The following is a 15,895-nucleotide window of genomic DNA, read 5'->3' as shown; positions in this document are numbered from 1 at the left end:
TTTATTCGTTATAATGAGCTATTAGGCTTCATTTAAGGATTATCAATTATTAAATCATTAATTATGACTATTATTTATTAATTATTTGTTTAAATAATTTATTATTATTATTATTATTATAAAATAAACAAGTCCCCCACTCAGTGAGCGTTTTCTTCCAACTGCAGAATGGGTCCTATTACATCTGTCCAGGGAGAGTTTCAGAGCAGGATTTGCATTTAAGGACAGGATTTTGTAAATGTAGTTGACACAAGAGAATTTGTGGAGTGAGATTATGTTTAGCATGTTTAGGGAGTTAAACAAGGGGGCTGAGTGTTGTCTGAAAGCATAATTTGTTATTATTATACTATTATTACTATTATACTATTATACTATACTATACTATTATTCTGATAGCAGATTTTTGCTGGGTAATGATGGACTTGAGGTGGTTTGCAGTGGTTGAACCCCACTGGACTGAAGACTATCTGTACCAGTCTTCAATTTTTTTCTTTCTATCAAATCAAATCAGTGGCAGCATCTGTAATAATAATTTCAATTTTTTTCTTTCTATCAAATCAAATCAGTGGCAGCATCACTCAGTAAACTCAGTCAAAGTCAGTAAGTAAGCATTTAGTGAATGAGGTTACCTTGAGGTGCTTCCGGGGCTTAGCGTCCCCGCGGCCCGGTCGTCGACCAGGCCTCCTGGTTGCTGGACTGATCAACCAGGCTGTTGGACGCGGCTGCTCGCAGCCTGACGCATGAGTCACAGCCTGGTTGATCAGGTATCCTTTGGAGGTGCTTATCCAGTTTTCTGGATAAGCACCGTTGAGAGACGGTACAATCTTTAACATGGTTGGGAAGGTCATTCCACATTCTGGGTCCCTTGATTTGTAGAACATTTCTAGTTTGATTAAGTCGTACTCTTGGAATATCAAAACTGTATTTATTTCTGGTGTGGTGCTCATGGGTTTATTTATTTATTTATTTATTTATTTATTTATTTATTTATTTATTTATTTATTTATTTATTTATTTATTTATTTATGCATATACAAGAAGGTACATTGGGAATGTGAGGATACATAATATGGTAATTGCAATCTTGTAAAGCCACTAGTACGCACAGCGTTTCAGGCAGGTTCTTAATCTAAGAAAATTTTAAGTAGGCAAATACTTGCAAAATTTATAAAAAAAAAAAAACGAAAACAGTTACATGGCAAGAAAAAAAATGAGAGAAAATTGTAGGTACAGTATATTAAAGCACATAGGTAGCTAAGATTGATTGCAAATAACAGCTTGAATGGTAGTTGACAAAAATTGGTAGGCACAATACAGCATATGGCTAGCACATAAAAGAAGACAGCAATGAATACAATGATAAGGTTGTTTGGGTTAAATACATAAAAATTAGGAGATTGGGTAACACTAGGTACAGACCAAATTTAAAGCTCAGTGTAGGAAACCAAGAAGAAGAAATTAGGTACTTTTTGGTTTTGCTTTTAAATAAGGCAAAAGTTTTACAGTTTTTCAATTCACTAGGGAGTGAGTTCCATAGACTAGGTCCCTTAATTTGCATAGAGTGTTTACACAGATTAAGTTTGACCCTGGGGATATCAAAGAGATATTTATTTCTGGTGTGGTGATAATGGGTCCTATTACATCTGTCCAGGGAGAGTTTCAGAGCATAGTTTGCATTTAAGAATAGGGTTTTGTAAATGTAGTTGACACAAGAGAATGTGTGGAGGGAGTTAATATTTAGCAAGTTTAGGGATTTAAACAAGGGAGCTGAGTGTTGTCTGAAAGCAGAGTTAGTTATTATTCTGATAGCAGATTTTTGCTGTGTGATGATGGGCTTAAGGTGGTTTGCAGTGGTAGACCCCCATGCACAGATACCATAATTAAGATAGGGGTAGATTAGTGCATAATATAGTGAGAGGAGAGCAGAGTTAGGAACATATTATCTGATTTTGGAGGGTATACCAACTGTCTTAGAGACTTTCTTAGTTATGTGTTGAATGTGGGTGCTGAAGTTGAGTCTCTTGTCTAGGAATAGGCCAAGAAACTTGCCATCATTTTTATTACTGATGTTAATGTTGTCTATCTGTAGCTGAATTGCATTTGATGATTTGCTTCCAAATAAGATGTAGTAAGTCTTTTCGATGTTTAATGTTACTTTGTTCGTTGACATCCATAAGTGGACTTTTTTTCATTCATTATTCACAACATTATTTAGTGTATGTGGGTTGAGGTCTGAATAGATAAAGGTAGTATCGTCAGCAAACAAAATAGGTTTGAGAATATTAGAGACATTAGGCAGATCGTTTATATATATAAGAAATAGAAGAGGTCCTAAGATACTGCCCTGTGGCACTCCAACGGTAATTGGTAGAGTGGAAGTTGTATCACTGATGGTTACATATTGGTGTCTGTCACTAAGATAGGATCGGATGTAGTCAAGGGCAAGGCCTCAGATTCCATAATGCTGGAGTTTAAGTAAGAGGTAGTTGTGATTAACAGTATCAAAGGCTTTTCTTAGGTCAATGAAGAGTCCAACTGGAAACTCATTTTTGTCAAGGGCTGAGTAGATTACGTTAAGGAGACTAATGATTGCATCGTTAGTGCTCTTTTGGGACCGGAAGCCAAACTGGCAGGGGCTGAGTATGTCGAATTTTACGAGGTAGGAATAGAGCTGTTTGTAAATAATTTCTTCAAAAATTTGTGATAGAATGGGTAGATTAGATATTGTTATTTGATATTGGGTTCTGTTACAACCTTCAATGAAGCTTTTGAGGTCAGGATTGGCATTACAGTTCAGCGTTTTATATATGTATAATACACATGAGAGAATGTGCAGTGACTTAATATCTAACATATTCAGAGATTTGAGTAGGGGTACCGAGTGATGTCTGGGGCCAGAGTTGGATATTGTCCTAATAGCAGCTTTGTATTGAGTAATTAGAGGACGTAAATGATTTTGGGTAGTAGAACCCCAAGCACAAATACCATAGTTGAGATATGGATAGATGAGAGAGTAATAGAGAGTCACCAGGGCAGGGCGGCGTACATAATATCTGATCTTAGAAAGAATGCCGACAGTTTTTGAAACTTTTGTTGATATATTTAGAATGTGTTCCTGGAAATTCAGCTTGTGGTCAATGAGAACGCCAAGGAATTTGCCATCTAATTTGTTACAAATTTGGGTATTGTTTATTTTGAGAATTATTTGATTAGAGGATTTATTGCCAAACAGAATATAGAAAGTTTTGTCAATGTTAAGGGTGAGTTTGTTGGCAGTTAGCCAAAGATGGACTTTATTTAGCTCAGTATTTACTGTGGTATTTAGTGCAAGGGGGTCAGGACTGGAGTAAATGAAGGTCGTGTCGTCAGCAAATAGAATAGGTTTGAGGTGTTGGGAGGCATTTGGAAGGTCATTAATGTAGATGAGAAAGAGGAGAGGGCCAAGTATGCTGCCCTGAGGAATACCAATGTTGATGGGTAGGGTGGGAGAAATTGAATTATTCACAGAAACATACTGGAGCCTGTCAGTAAGGTAAGATTTGAGGTATTGCAGGAAGTGTCCTCTGACTCCATAATGATGTAATTTAAGAAGAAGGTTTTGGTGGTTGACAGTGTCAAAAGCCTTACGCAGGTCCACAAATAACCCAACAGGGAACTCATTTTTATCAAGAGCTGCATGAATCAAGTTAATCATACTAATAAGTGCATCGTTAGAGCTGTTTTGGGTCTGAAGCCATATTGGCAAGAGCTAAGTATATTGTGTATGGCTAGATAAGACTAAAGCTGCTTGTAGATTAGTTTTTCAAATATTTTTGACAAGTTAGGCAGGATTGATATAGGTCTGTAGTTGTTAACATCTGTGAGATCACCACATTTGTGGACAGGAGTTACTCTCGCTTATTTTTAGAATATCTGGAAAGGTTTGGAGTTCAAGTGACTTGTTGAAGAGCAATGCAATAGCAGGGGCTAAAGATCTGGAGGCTTTTTTGTAAATTAAAGTTGGTATCTCCTCAAGGGCACTAGACTTGGTTTTAAGGGAAAGGATTATCTCATTGACGTCAGTGGAATTAATAGGCTTTAGGTACAGAGACTGTGGATAGTTACCTGTAAGATAGTCCTTAACATCAGTACTGGAAGATGGAATATCATTTGCAAGGGATGACCCAATAGAAGAGAAGAACCTATTGAACTCAACAGCAGAATCAGAGGCTGAAAGCTGACTATCGTTATTGGACAGGAGTGTTGATTTGTTATTTAAAATCTTCTTTGATCCCAATACTTGTGAAATTGTGCTCCAAGTTTTTTTAATGTTGCTCTTTATTTGGGTAAATTTATCTTCATAGTATTTAGTTTTGGCTCGTCTAATTATCTTAGATAGCACTAACGAGTAATTCTTTGAGAATTCTTTGGAGACGGTTCCTAACCTATACTTCTTCTCAAGGTCATGTTTTTTATTAATTGATTTAAGTATTCCCTTTGTAAGCCAAGGATTGTTAAGCCTTTTCGTTGTGACTTGTTTTGTAAGCATATGACAGTGGGTGTTATAAAGGCTAAGAGTTTTTTGAAGAAAAGATTGCACTGCTAGGTTGATGTCCCCTATGTTACCTAATTCGAACTCCCAGTTGACATTATCAACAGCAGTTATAAAATTGTCTATAGCAGTTTCATTGTGCAGCCTAAAGCTTAACTTCCTTGACTCTGTAGTGCTATCGGTGATTATACCTAAGTACGCGGAGAGGTTATGTTGGTCCAGATGTGATCTAGAGTCGTGGCAGTACTATCAGTGATTCTAGTAGACCTAGTGATTAAGGGTATGAGGAAGCAGGAATTCATACAGTTGAGGAAGCTAAAAGCAGTAGGGTGTTCAGGCTCGCAGAGGTTAATATTAGAGTCCCCTGTGATAATTAGATGGTTTTTGTTCAGTCTATTATTGAGTATTAGATTTCTAAGGTTTGAGTTGAATTCGGACACATCAGTGTTAGGAATTCTATAGACTGCACCCACAGACAGGACAGACTCGGCACCCTTGACTCTGAAACTGGCGAAGATATACTCCCCACAGCAGTCTCTAGTTCTAATTACTTTTAAGCATGTTAGTTCTTGGTGGTAGTAAAGAGCAGTACCACTACCTCTCTGAATTTGACGGCAGTTGTGAATTGCCGAGTAGTTAGGCATGTTAAAGAGTTGAGTAATATCCTCTTTCAACCACGTTTCAGTAAATATAATAAAAGAGAATTTGTTGTCAATAGTTTCAATCAAGGTACTAACATCATCGAAGTGTTTACCTAGGGATCTAGCGTTCAAGTTTATTACAGACATATTGTGATTATGTGTTAATACATTGTTTACATCATGTGCTGTACAATATCTGCAATTTAGATCATTAAAGTGATGATTGTCATAGATAGTGGATAAGAGGTTTAGTTCTGGGTCTATACTTGTCTGCCAATCAAAGAAAAAAGTTGAATAATAAACATAGGCAAATTTAAGCTAAAGATTATTAACTATATGTAGTTTAGTTATGATCGTATAATTAATAAGACCTAAAGAAATATTAAAGCACTCAGTTAATTAAGTCCAGTAAATGACTAGTAAAAAGTAAATTAAAAATTCATTTAAAAAGTGAAACAGAGACATTAGGATACCTAGCCCGCACTAAGTGACAAGGGGGTTAATTATGTTGACTCATTGGGAGTGATAATAAAGTGAGACAAACCACATTGGGTGAGGAAAGTGTTGAGGTTATCCTCATTAGCAATTGTAAACATTTTACCTACTGAAGTCCTTCTTACTTTGATCAAGCCATCTCTAACGAAGCACTGATGAATCGCATCTGGATTTTGATGACGGATTTGACGCAGGCGGTAGAGGAGTTGCTGTCTTTTTCTAGTCAAGCACTCGTTGATGTAGATTCCCTGTCGTTAGGATGCAGCTGTCTGGACAAGATGCGATTTCGTGGACTGGGAGGTCAATTTCAGGCGAATTTTCCGCTGGTTTTGTCCTGATGGGTTCATTTTGCCTACTCTGTAGGCAGCAATAATGTCTGTTTTGTCTAGAGAGACCTGCAATTCTTTTTTGAAGAGATCCTGAACAATTTCAATACACTTTTCACCTTCGCTTTCCACTGGAATAGCTTGGGACGACACAATTACAGACAAGCAGCTTTTGCTGATCTTGTTCATCCTGGGTGACGGAACGTTGGGCGGATAATGTATTGATACATGCAGTCATTTTGCTAAGAGCTTCCTCTTGTTTTTTTATGGCTTCATCAGATTTCAGACGAATGTTTTCCTCACGGAGACCATTCAAGTCATGCTGGAGTTGATCTCGGCTAGCCCTTAAGTTTCTAATATCAATGAGCAATCTCAGAGCAGCAGTACACCGAGAACTTCAACAGGTCTTCTTGTGGACCTGCGTAAAGCTTTTGATACTGTCAACCACCAAAATCTTCTTCTTAAATTACATCATTATGGAGTCAGAGGACACTCCCTGCAATACCTCAAATCCTACCTTACTGACAGGCTTCAATATGTTTCTGTGAATAATACAATTTCTCCCACCCTACCCATCAACATTGGTGTTCATCAGGGCAGCATACTTGGCCCTCTCCTCTTTCTCATCTACATTAATGACCTTCCAAATGCCTCCCAACACCTCAAACCAATTCTATTTGCTGATGACACAACCTTCATTTACTCCAGTCCTGACCCCCTTGCTCTAAATGCCACAGTAAATACTGAGCTAAATAAAGTCCATCTGTGGCTAACTGCCAACAAACTCACCCTTAACATTGACAAAACTTTCTATATTCTGTTTGGCAATAAATCCTCTAATCAAATAAATCTCAAAATAAACAATACCCAAATTTGTAACAAATTAGATGGCAAATTCCTTGGCATTCTCATTGACCACAAGCTGAATTTCCAGGGACACATTCTAAATATATCAAAAAAAAGTTTCAAAAACTGTGGGCATTCTTTCTAAGATCAGATATTATGTACCACGCCCTGCCCTGGTGACTCTCTATTACTCCCTTATCTATCCATATCTCAACTATGGTATTTGTGCTTGGGGCTCTACTACCCAAAATCACTTACGTCCTCTAATTACTCAACACAAAGCTGCTATTAGGACAATATCCAACTCTGGCCCCAGACATCACTCGGTACCCCTACTCAAATCTCTGAATATGTTAGACATTAAGTCACTGCACATTCTCTCATGTGTATTATACATATATAAAACACTAAACTATAATGCCAATCCTGATCTCAAAAGCTTCATAGAAGGGTGTAACAGAACCCATGAGCACCACACCAGAAATAAATACAGTTTTGATATTCCTAGAGTACGACTTAATCAAACTAGAAATGCTCTACAAATCAAGGGGCCCAGAATGTGGAATGACCTTCCCAACCATGTTAAAGACTGTACCTCTCTCAACCAGTTTAGTTCAATACCACCAAGAACTTGAAGAGGCCGCGAGTAGAGCGGGTAGGCCCAAAGCAAGGTGGACCGATGAGGAGAAACGCCTCCTGGCAAGGGAAGAGGTAAGGCTGGAGGGTAGACCCCAGGCTGGCCGGGAAGGTATGAACCAGCGGCTGCAACAGCGCTTTCCTTCGCGAACTCTTGAGTCCATTAAGAGCCAAAGGAAGCGGGTCGAATACAGAGAGTTGGTGGCGGAATACAGAAACCGAGCGGAGGGCGAGGGCTCAGAGTCATCACTGTCTAACTCAGACAGGGATGACGAACTGCCTAGCCCGTTGAGGAACCGTGGACGGAGAGGCAACGTTAGGGCGGCGGTGGGCGCCCCCGATGGAGCCGATCCTGACATGCCCCCCCCTGACGGGACCCCCCAGGAAGCTGCCTGGAAGGAAACTATGGTCGAATTCCTTGCAGCTATTGCACCCAGGGGCCAGGAAACCGGATGGGGGGAGGAACTCCTCGACAAGGCAATCACTGACCTGGTCAGTGGTAACGGCCATAACGTGGATAGGATCCTCGAGCGCCATGCTTGGGTGGTAACTACAGCCAAAAGATCTGGTGACCACGCACTGCGCCTCCGCCCTGCGCGTCGGCAGAGACCCCCCCCCCCCAATAAACCGTGCCAATCCAACCCAACCTCCGATTGGACGTAAGAGGGAACGAAGGGCACAGTATGTTCTGTGCCAGAGCCTGTACGAGAAGGATCGTTCAAAAGCTGCTGCATGCGTCCTTTCCGGAGACTGGAAGGTTACCCCCACGGAGGTGGAACCAGCGGTGGACCAGTCTGTGAGAGGAGTGGCAACCCTGGAAAAGTTCTGACAAAAACGTCGATAGTACGCACACATACCGATAAATCTTTGAACGTCCTTTTTAGACTTTAGTACTGGATACTCCAGAATGGCACTGATTTTATCTTCCCGAGGTAACACTTTTCCTTGGCCCACTTCATTACCGAGGTACGTCACTGTGCCTTGGCCAAAATGACACTTTTTAGCATTTAAGGTAAGATTTGCCCTTTTCAAGATGGCAAACAACTGGCGTAACCTAGCTATGTGGTCAGCCCAATTACTGTCAAACAGCACGATATCATCTAAATACGCCCGACAATTTGGCACCTTAGCGAGTAGAGAGTTCATGAGTCTCTGGAACGTGGCAGGAGCATTACGCAAGCCGAACGGTAACACTTGATACTCAAAAACACCCTCGGGTGTCACGAACGCGGTTAGCTGTTTAGCACGTTCAGTGAGTGGGATTTGATAATACCCCCTCGAGAGGTCGAATTTCGAAACGTACTTGGCATTTCCCAACTCGTCGATGCAGTCCTCGAGGAGGGGCAGCGGATAGGCATCCACAATGGTCACCTTGTTGAGCTGCCGATAGTCGGTGCATAATCGCCAGGAGCCGTCTGGTTTGGGAACCAAAAGGCAGGGCGAGCACCAAGAGCCCTGGCTCGGCCGGATGAGGCCGTGCTGGAGCAAGAAGTCGACCTCCTTCCGTACGATGGCCTTCTTTTCTGGACTCATCCGATATTGTTGAAGGCGAATGGGAGTGTAGTCCGTCAACTCGACATCATGGCAAATAGCATCAGTCTGGGTCGGGACCTCCCCGAACAGACTGGAGAATTCATCAACCAACGACTGAACCTCTTCACGTTGGGCCATCTGCAAATGGGACAGTCCTTCCTCCACAGCATTCACAGAACTAGAATTATTGAAAATGAGATTAGTTGGGTCCCCAGAACAATCATCCCCTCTCTCACTGGAAATGGAAACATTGGTTAGTGCAATGGGCCTGGGGCCCTGGAACTTCTTCATCCGATTTACATGTATGAGCATTACCTGGTTACGTTTGTCAGAGTGCCTCACTTTGTACGTGAGGTCCCCAGTCTTTTCTGTCACAATGTAGGGGCCTTCGTACTTGTGGGACATAGTGTTCCCTAGTCGAGGCTTTAATACCAGGACAGGGTCGCCAGGCTGAAATACCCGTAACTTAGATTTAGCATCGTTACGTTCTTTCATCTTTTCTTGGGCCTTGCCAAGATACTTTAATGCAGCCGCCTTGCAGTCCTTGAGTCTCTGGTGGTGTTGCGCAAAGAAAGCCGAACCTTCGGTTAACGTTACGTTCCCTAACAGATTCTCCTGTAACATTTGCAAGGGTCCACGAACTTTATGGCCAAAGACTAACTCAAAAGGAGAACAACCCAGTGAACTTTGTAATCCCTCTCTAGCCGCAAACAAAACATACGGTAAATTCTCATCCCAGAAGGTGTGGGAACTCTCGCACGATGTCTTCAACATCTGCTTCAGAGTTAGATGGAAACGTTCAATTACCCCCTGACTCTGTGGATGGTATGGGCTGGAAACCTTATGAGTTATTCCATGTTCCTTACAAAATTGCTCAAAAACATCAGACTTAAAATTAGTACCATTGTCAGTTTGCACGACCCGAGGCAGTCCAAAAGTGGAAAAAAATTGCAACATACGAGCAACAACAGTTTTTACTCGGATGTTCCTTACAGCAAAAGCCTCTGGGTAACGAGTAGTGATACACATCATTGTGATTAGGTAAATATTACCAGACTTAGTTCTAGGTAATGGTCCAACACAGTCCATTACCACATGAGAAAATGGTTCCTCTGGCACGACAATAGGCCTTAGAGGAGCTTTAGGTGGAGTCTGGTTTGGTTTCCCAACCAGTTGACAAACAATACACGCATTACAAAATTTTGCCACATCGCTTTTCAGCTTGGGCCAGAAAAAATACTTTAAAATTTTGTCATACGTAATATTTATACCTTGATGTCCCCCCATAGGATCATCATGAGCAGCTGCCAAAACTCTTTCTCTATAGCAGGTCGGCAACATAACCTGGTGGACTACCTCCCACTCATTTGACAAGGGAGCACTCTGTGGTCTCCATTTTCTCATCAAAATCCGATCATTGTAGTAGTACCCAGTTGCTGCGTCTACAATTTCTTCCATAGAGACGGCTGTTTCATGACAATCTGCAAGAGTGGGGTCAGCTTTCTGTAACTCACTCAAGGAGGCATCTAGGCCTTGGTCAGATGCCATTGGCCGAGGCTCAACAGTGTTCTCCTCCACCTCCCCACTACTCTCGGTAGATGGCGGTGGCAGGCTCTCCACAATGTCCTCGGCCACGTCATCGAGTCGGGCCATGAATGTGTCCGCGAGGTCCACTTGGTTTTCACCACTCGGAAAGCTCCTCGTGACCTCGGGATTTACCACCTTGGCAAGCACAGGGCTGCCCTTACATTTAAGTCCCATAGACCTGGTCACTGCACACGCAGGGTACACAACATTATCCTCTGCAGCGGGTGGATCCAGGCAAACCTTAGGGGTAGGGAACATAATAGGCAGTCTGGAGTCCCCTACCTTATCCCCTGCTAAATCATTACCAACTATTACATCAACATTAGGGAAAGGTAGGTATGAAGTGACTCCGACTGTACAAACACCCTTGTGGAAATCAGATTCCAGGGTAACCTTATGGAGGGGTACTGCTCGAGTATCACTAGTGACACCCTCGACCAGTACCACCTCTCCAGTGTCGAGAGTGTTGGCACCTTGCAACACACTCTCTAAAATTAAAGTCTGGATGGCACCGGTGTCTTGGAAGATCACCACGTCCTTCCAGGAAGAACCCTCAGACAAAAGTAGTCTCCGTTTTGATAAGAATGGGGTAAGCAAGTCCAACCACTGTGGGTTGGAGGTCTTACTCCCTAACCCTTCCGAAGGCCTCAAGCCCTGTGTCACAACTAGAGCATTGGGTCTTTTTTCCGGGTACAGTTGCCAACAACGGCTAATATTGTGGTTTGAACGATTACAGTGACCACAAAAACGTCGGGGAGAAGAGACATTACTAACAGAATTACCCTTCGGTTCACCCTTAGGTGCCGTGGGGCTAGACACTTTAACAGGGTTAGCTATGTCTGAAACAGAAGGTGCATTAGGTAAAGGGTTAGAATGAGCTGGTCTGGACTGGCTGTGGGTATAAGTTTTGCTACTCTGTGGGGTATAATTATTTTTATTGGGCCTTTTGCCCGCCAATTGGTAGTTTTCTGCCAACTTGGCCAAATCCCCTATTTTAGAATTTACCTCTACCCTTCCTCTAATGTACTGTGAAACATTCTCTGGCATAATATCTATAAAATGCTCCATTAAAACTAAGTTCCTGAGAGCCTCGTATGTTTCGGCTTTCGCCGAGCGAATCCATCTATCAAACAATCGAATTTGATCATTAACAAATTCAGTGAGCGGTTGGTTGTGAGTAGGCCTAAGGTTACGATAAACTTGGCGGTGAGCTTCAGGAATAATTTCATATGCCCGCAAAATACATTCCCTGACTTTATCATATTCAAAACACTCGTCGTCAGGCATGTTTATAAAAATATCTTGTGCTTTACCCCTAAGTCTTCCCTGTAGGATTTTCACCCACTCATCCTTTGGCCAGTTCATGGACATGGCCAATCTCTGAAAATGGTTGAAAAACCTTTCAGGGTCTGACTCGGAAAATTCAGGCAAATTATGCTTTTTCTCATAATGCCTGGGGTTTGAATCCCCGGCAGGTGGAGGTCCAGTGGCATTCGCTCTAATTCTAGCCTCCTCGGTTTTGAGTCTTTGCTCCTCTAATTTTATTCTTGCTAACTCTAGAGCTAATTCTCTATCCTTATGAGCTGCACTTTCTGCTTGGCTAGGCTGGCATAAAGGTGTATCACTTGCCAATAGTTCTTCATCAATACAATGTTGTAATATTTCATTCACCAAAGTCCACTTTTTATCCGCGTCATTTAATTCTAGGCCAAATTCCTTGCCTAACAATACTAAATTAGACTTGGTAAGTTTCTTTATCTCTACTGCTGAAGGCTCACCTGCCAGTCTCTGCATTTCAGATGACATCACTAATAATTTTAGCTCCCAGCCAAAGAAAAAATTAAAAAATAAAAATTGGAAAAAAACAAAAATTTGCACGGCCCCTAACACAAGGCTACACTAACCTTAATCGTGAAGGGATCCAGCTGGGTGTCTAGTCAGTGCAAGAATGTCCTTTGCTAGATGAGCTGGACCCTAGGCTAGCACACAACCGTTCTGCGGAAAACAAAAAATTTTAATTTTGGCACTCAAGAATCTAATTTTTTACACTTACAATGTTCCTCCCGGACTGGCCAACCACTTGTTATAAATAATTGTGTGCGGGGCTTCTATGGGGGACTTGGTATTATTAAGGGGTAAGGGTAGTTAGAAGACAGAGTATCAAATATGGGAGAGCTAAAAGGCCCGGCCCCCAAAATAAACTATCCACAGTAGTAATAACTTGCTACAAGACCATATATGTTAGTCTAAGGGTTGATCAATGCGCTCCCACACGGGAAGAAGGGATACTCTGTAATTCATGTACTTATTTATTAACCCCCTTAACAACCCCCCATATACACTCACACCAATAACAATAATAATAATAACTTTACCACACTATCTTACGTTAAAAGCCTTGGTCCACGTAGGCAGGATACAAGGTTTACACTAATAACAAGCTAGGGTAAAGTACTACTGGATAAGCACTGAAGCTGGATGCAGCTTAGGGTAGGGAAACCACGTGGGACCCTAATACAAAACACAACACTTAGGGGTACCCAAAACACTGGCAAATACTACCCCCAGGTCTCACCAATCGTTACTACCAGAGTAGGTACACTTAATAATGCCCCGTACTTAACTTAAGGGTACAGGAACTTCAGGTAAGGGAAATAAGTAAGAGGAGAAGGGAGAAGAGTAGGGGTGCAGCCACAGAGTAGGTCTCGTCCGCACGAACGCCAGCCAGAGAAGGAAGCTCCTAGCGACCAGCTAGCCTCCCTCATGTCGTGGTGCCGGAAGGAGTCTAATTGATCGTGCAGCTAAGCACATTAAAGATCTTCCCCTATGCAACGTATTGTTACTTTACAAATGATTAGAAAGTATTAGTAAGCAAAGTTGGTGCCTATGTTATTATTTAATAATCAACCCCCAGCTCAGTCTTTAAATGCTCTTTGAGAAACAATAATAGTCTTACGTCTGGCAGGGAAGATACAAACAGTTGCCGCTCGTGATGCCTCAACTGTACTACCAGAAAGTTTAATAGCTCAATTTTGACCTCTGGTTTCCACTGGAGAACCCAGGGTCGTAACAACGGTGGACTAGGGATACCCGACTTTGCCACATCGATCCGGCTACAAAAGAACAAGCGGCTCGGGGCGCTGACTGGATCAGCGGACCCAGTGGTGGTGGCAGCGGCTCTCCTACCCGCATTCCAAGCGAGAATGCGCCGGTGGGTAGACCCGACCACGGCCGCTGGAACGCCATCCAACAGGACGACCGAGTGCGCTAGAAGATGGAAGGCAAAACTGTACAGCATGGTCGACGGCGCCGGCCTCGCTTCCTCTTGTGAGGTCCCATCCTGTCACAAGTGGGTTGCGTCTGGCACCCGTTTGCTAAGCGGAGGAGATTTTGCCCACGCCATCCAAATTAGGGCAAACGCTGTAGCCACACCGTCTAGGGCGGCTAGGGGTAGACCCGAGGCTTCTGGTCTCTGTGACGCTTGTCGGAAACCAGGAACCCTGGGCCACATATCCCAGGCCTGCCATAAGACACACGGGGCTCGGGTGAAACGTCACGACGACATCACCCGGTTCGTAGCTGGCCGATTGCGGCAAAGAGGCTTTGAGGTGGAGCGCGAAGTCCGTATACCAGATGGAGGGACCTTCTGCAAGCCAGACATTATTGCTTGCAAAGGTGATGAGGCCTTCATATTAGACACCCAGGTCTCAGCTGATAACTTCCCACTCTCCCGTCCACATCAGAGCAAGTGCGACAAATACGGCACCCCCGAGATCCTGCAGAAGGTCCGGGAGTATACCGGTAAGCATACAGTATCCGCCTCCTCAATAACCCTTAATTGGAGGGGTGGATGGTGCAAGGAGAGTGCGCGTGGTCTACAAGGTATGGGTCTCACCAAGAGCGACCTCGAGATTTACTCCGTGAAGGCCCTGACCTGGACATATTCTATATACAGAATATGGTCCAAGGCCATGTCAAGGGGCAGGCCTCCTTAGCCCCGGGATCACCGTGCACAGGGTGCATAAGGGTAACTATAGTCACGCTTAGGTGAACCGCAGCCAAGTCAGCTGGTAGCCAACTATCTAAGCAGTTTCGTCATCTGGAGTACCACTTCTCCTAATGGCGTCTCACAAGAGGGTGGATGATCTGGCAGAGACCACGAGTAGGTAAGGCGGCGACCGGAGGGACCCCATGCGCATACATGATAACCCTCCCGCTCCGGGGCCTTGTTAGGAGCATCCACTGTGTCTAGTTTTCCATGTATGCCGACGTCAAATCATCATCCCTGCCGATTGGGCAGCCTGCTGCTTTGGTCTTCAGCGTTTGTTTGTTCTTTTTTAAATGTTATACTGTGCACCCCTACCTATGTGTGCTGTGTCCCATATAGAAAAAACCAACTATAAAAGAATTTTCCATTAATGTTTTTGTTTATTTTCAGGTTATTATTATGTATTATTAGTATCATCTTAACTCTTGTGGGTGTGATGAGATCTGCCATATATGTTTATTTTAGTTTGTGTGTGTTAGGGTATTAGAGTTAAAAACGAAGCTATACCTAATAAATTCCCTGTAACCTACTTTACCCTTCTATTGTCAACCAATGTCTGTTTTTTTTTAAAGAGCGCTGTTTGTCGACATAATTGTATTTGTGCTGCTTTTTCATCTATGTTTTCATTTCTTGTTTTCATTCTACTCATTATGCTCAATTAGTATTAAGCTTGTCATTTAAGTTTATCATGCCCGAAACGCTTTACGTAATAGTGGCTTTAGGCATTGTATGTACTAGCTCTACCTATAAGTTAACCAATCTTTGTAAAAATTTATTGTATGTTTGTACCTTACCTAAATAAACATTTTATTTTATTTTTTTATTTTTTTTTTATCTTGTAGATCTGAGGCAAAGTGAAATTGACACCAGTAATTCCATCTATCATCATACTATCATGCAAGAGGAGCCACACATCTATGGATCATCCAATAAAATCAGCAGACTTCTGGATGTTACTACTGCTCGGCTTAGACTCGGTTACAAGTATCTCTGGGAATTCTCATTATCTGCTGATGTAGACCTGACCAAATGTAAACTGTGTCAACAAAATTATTCGCACACCCTCCGTCACTATGTGATGGAGTGCGAAAAGATACATGAATTTAGAGACAATTCTATAACCAATGTTCCAGCGATGTGTAAATATTTCATTCAAAATGATCTGCTACCAGAAATTTTAGCCAAATATCCCCAGTTTGCTAACTGTAGGTAGTAACTGAGTGAACCTATCCACCGCTGCCCACTGGATGTG

The sequence above is a fragment of the Procambarus clarkii genome, chromosome 38 (genome assembly GCF_040958095.1).
Source record: "Procambarus clarkii isolate CNS0578487 chromosome 38, FALCON_Pclarkii_2.0, whole genome shotgun sequence".
Classification (NCBI taxonomy): Eukaryota; Metazoa; Arthropoda; class Malacostraca; order Decapoda; family Cambaridae; genus Procambarus; species Procambarus clarkii.
The sequence above is the reverse complement of the archived record's forward strand: the minus strand, read 5'-3'. Positions refer to the sequence as shown.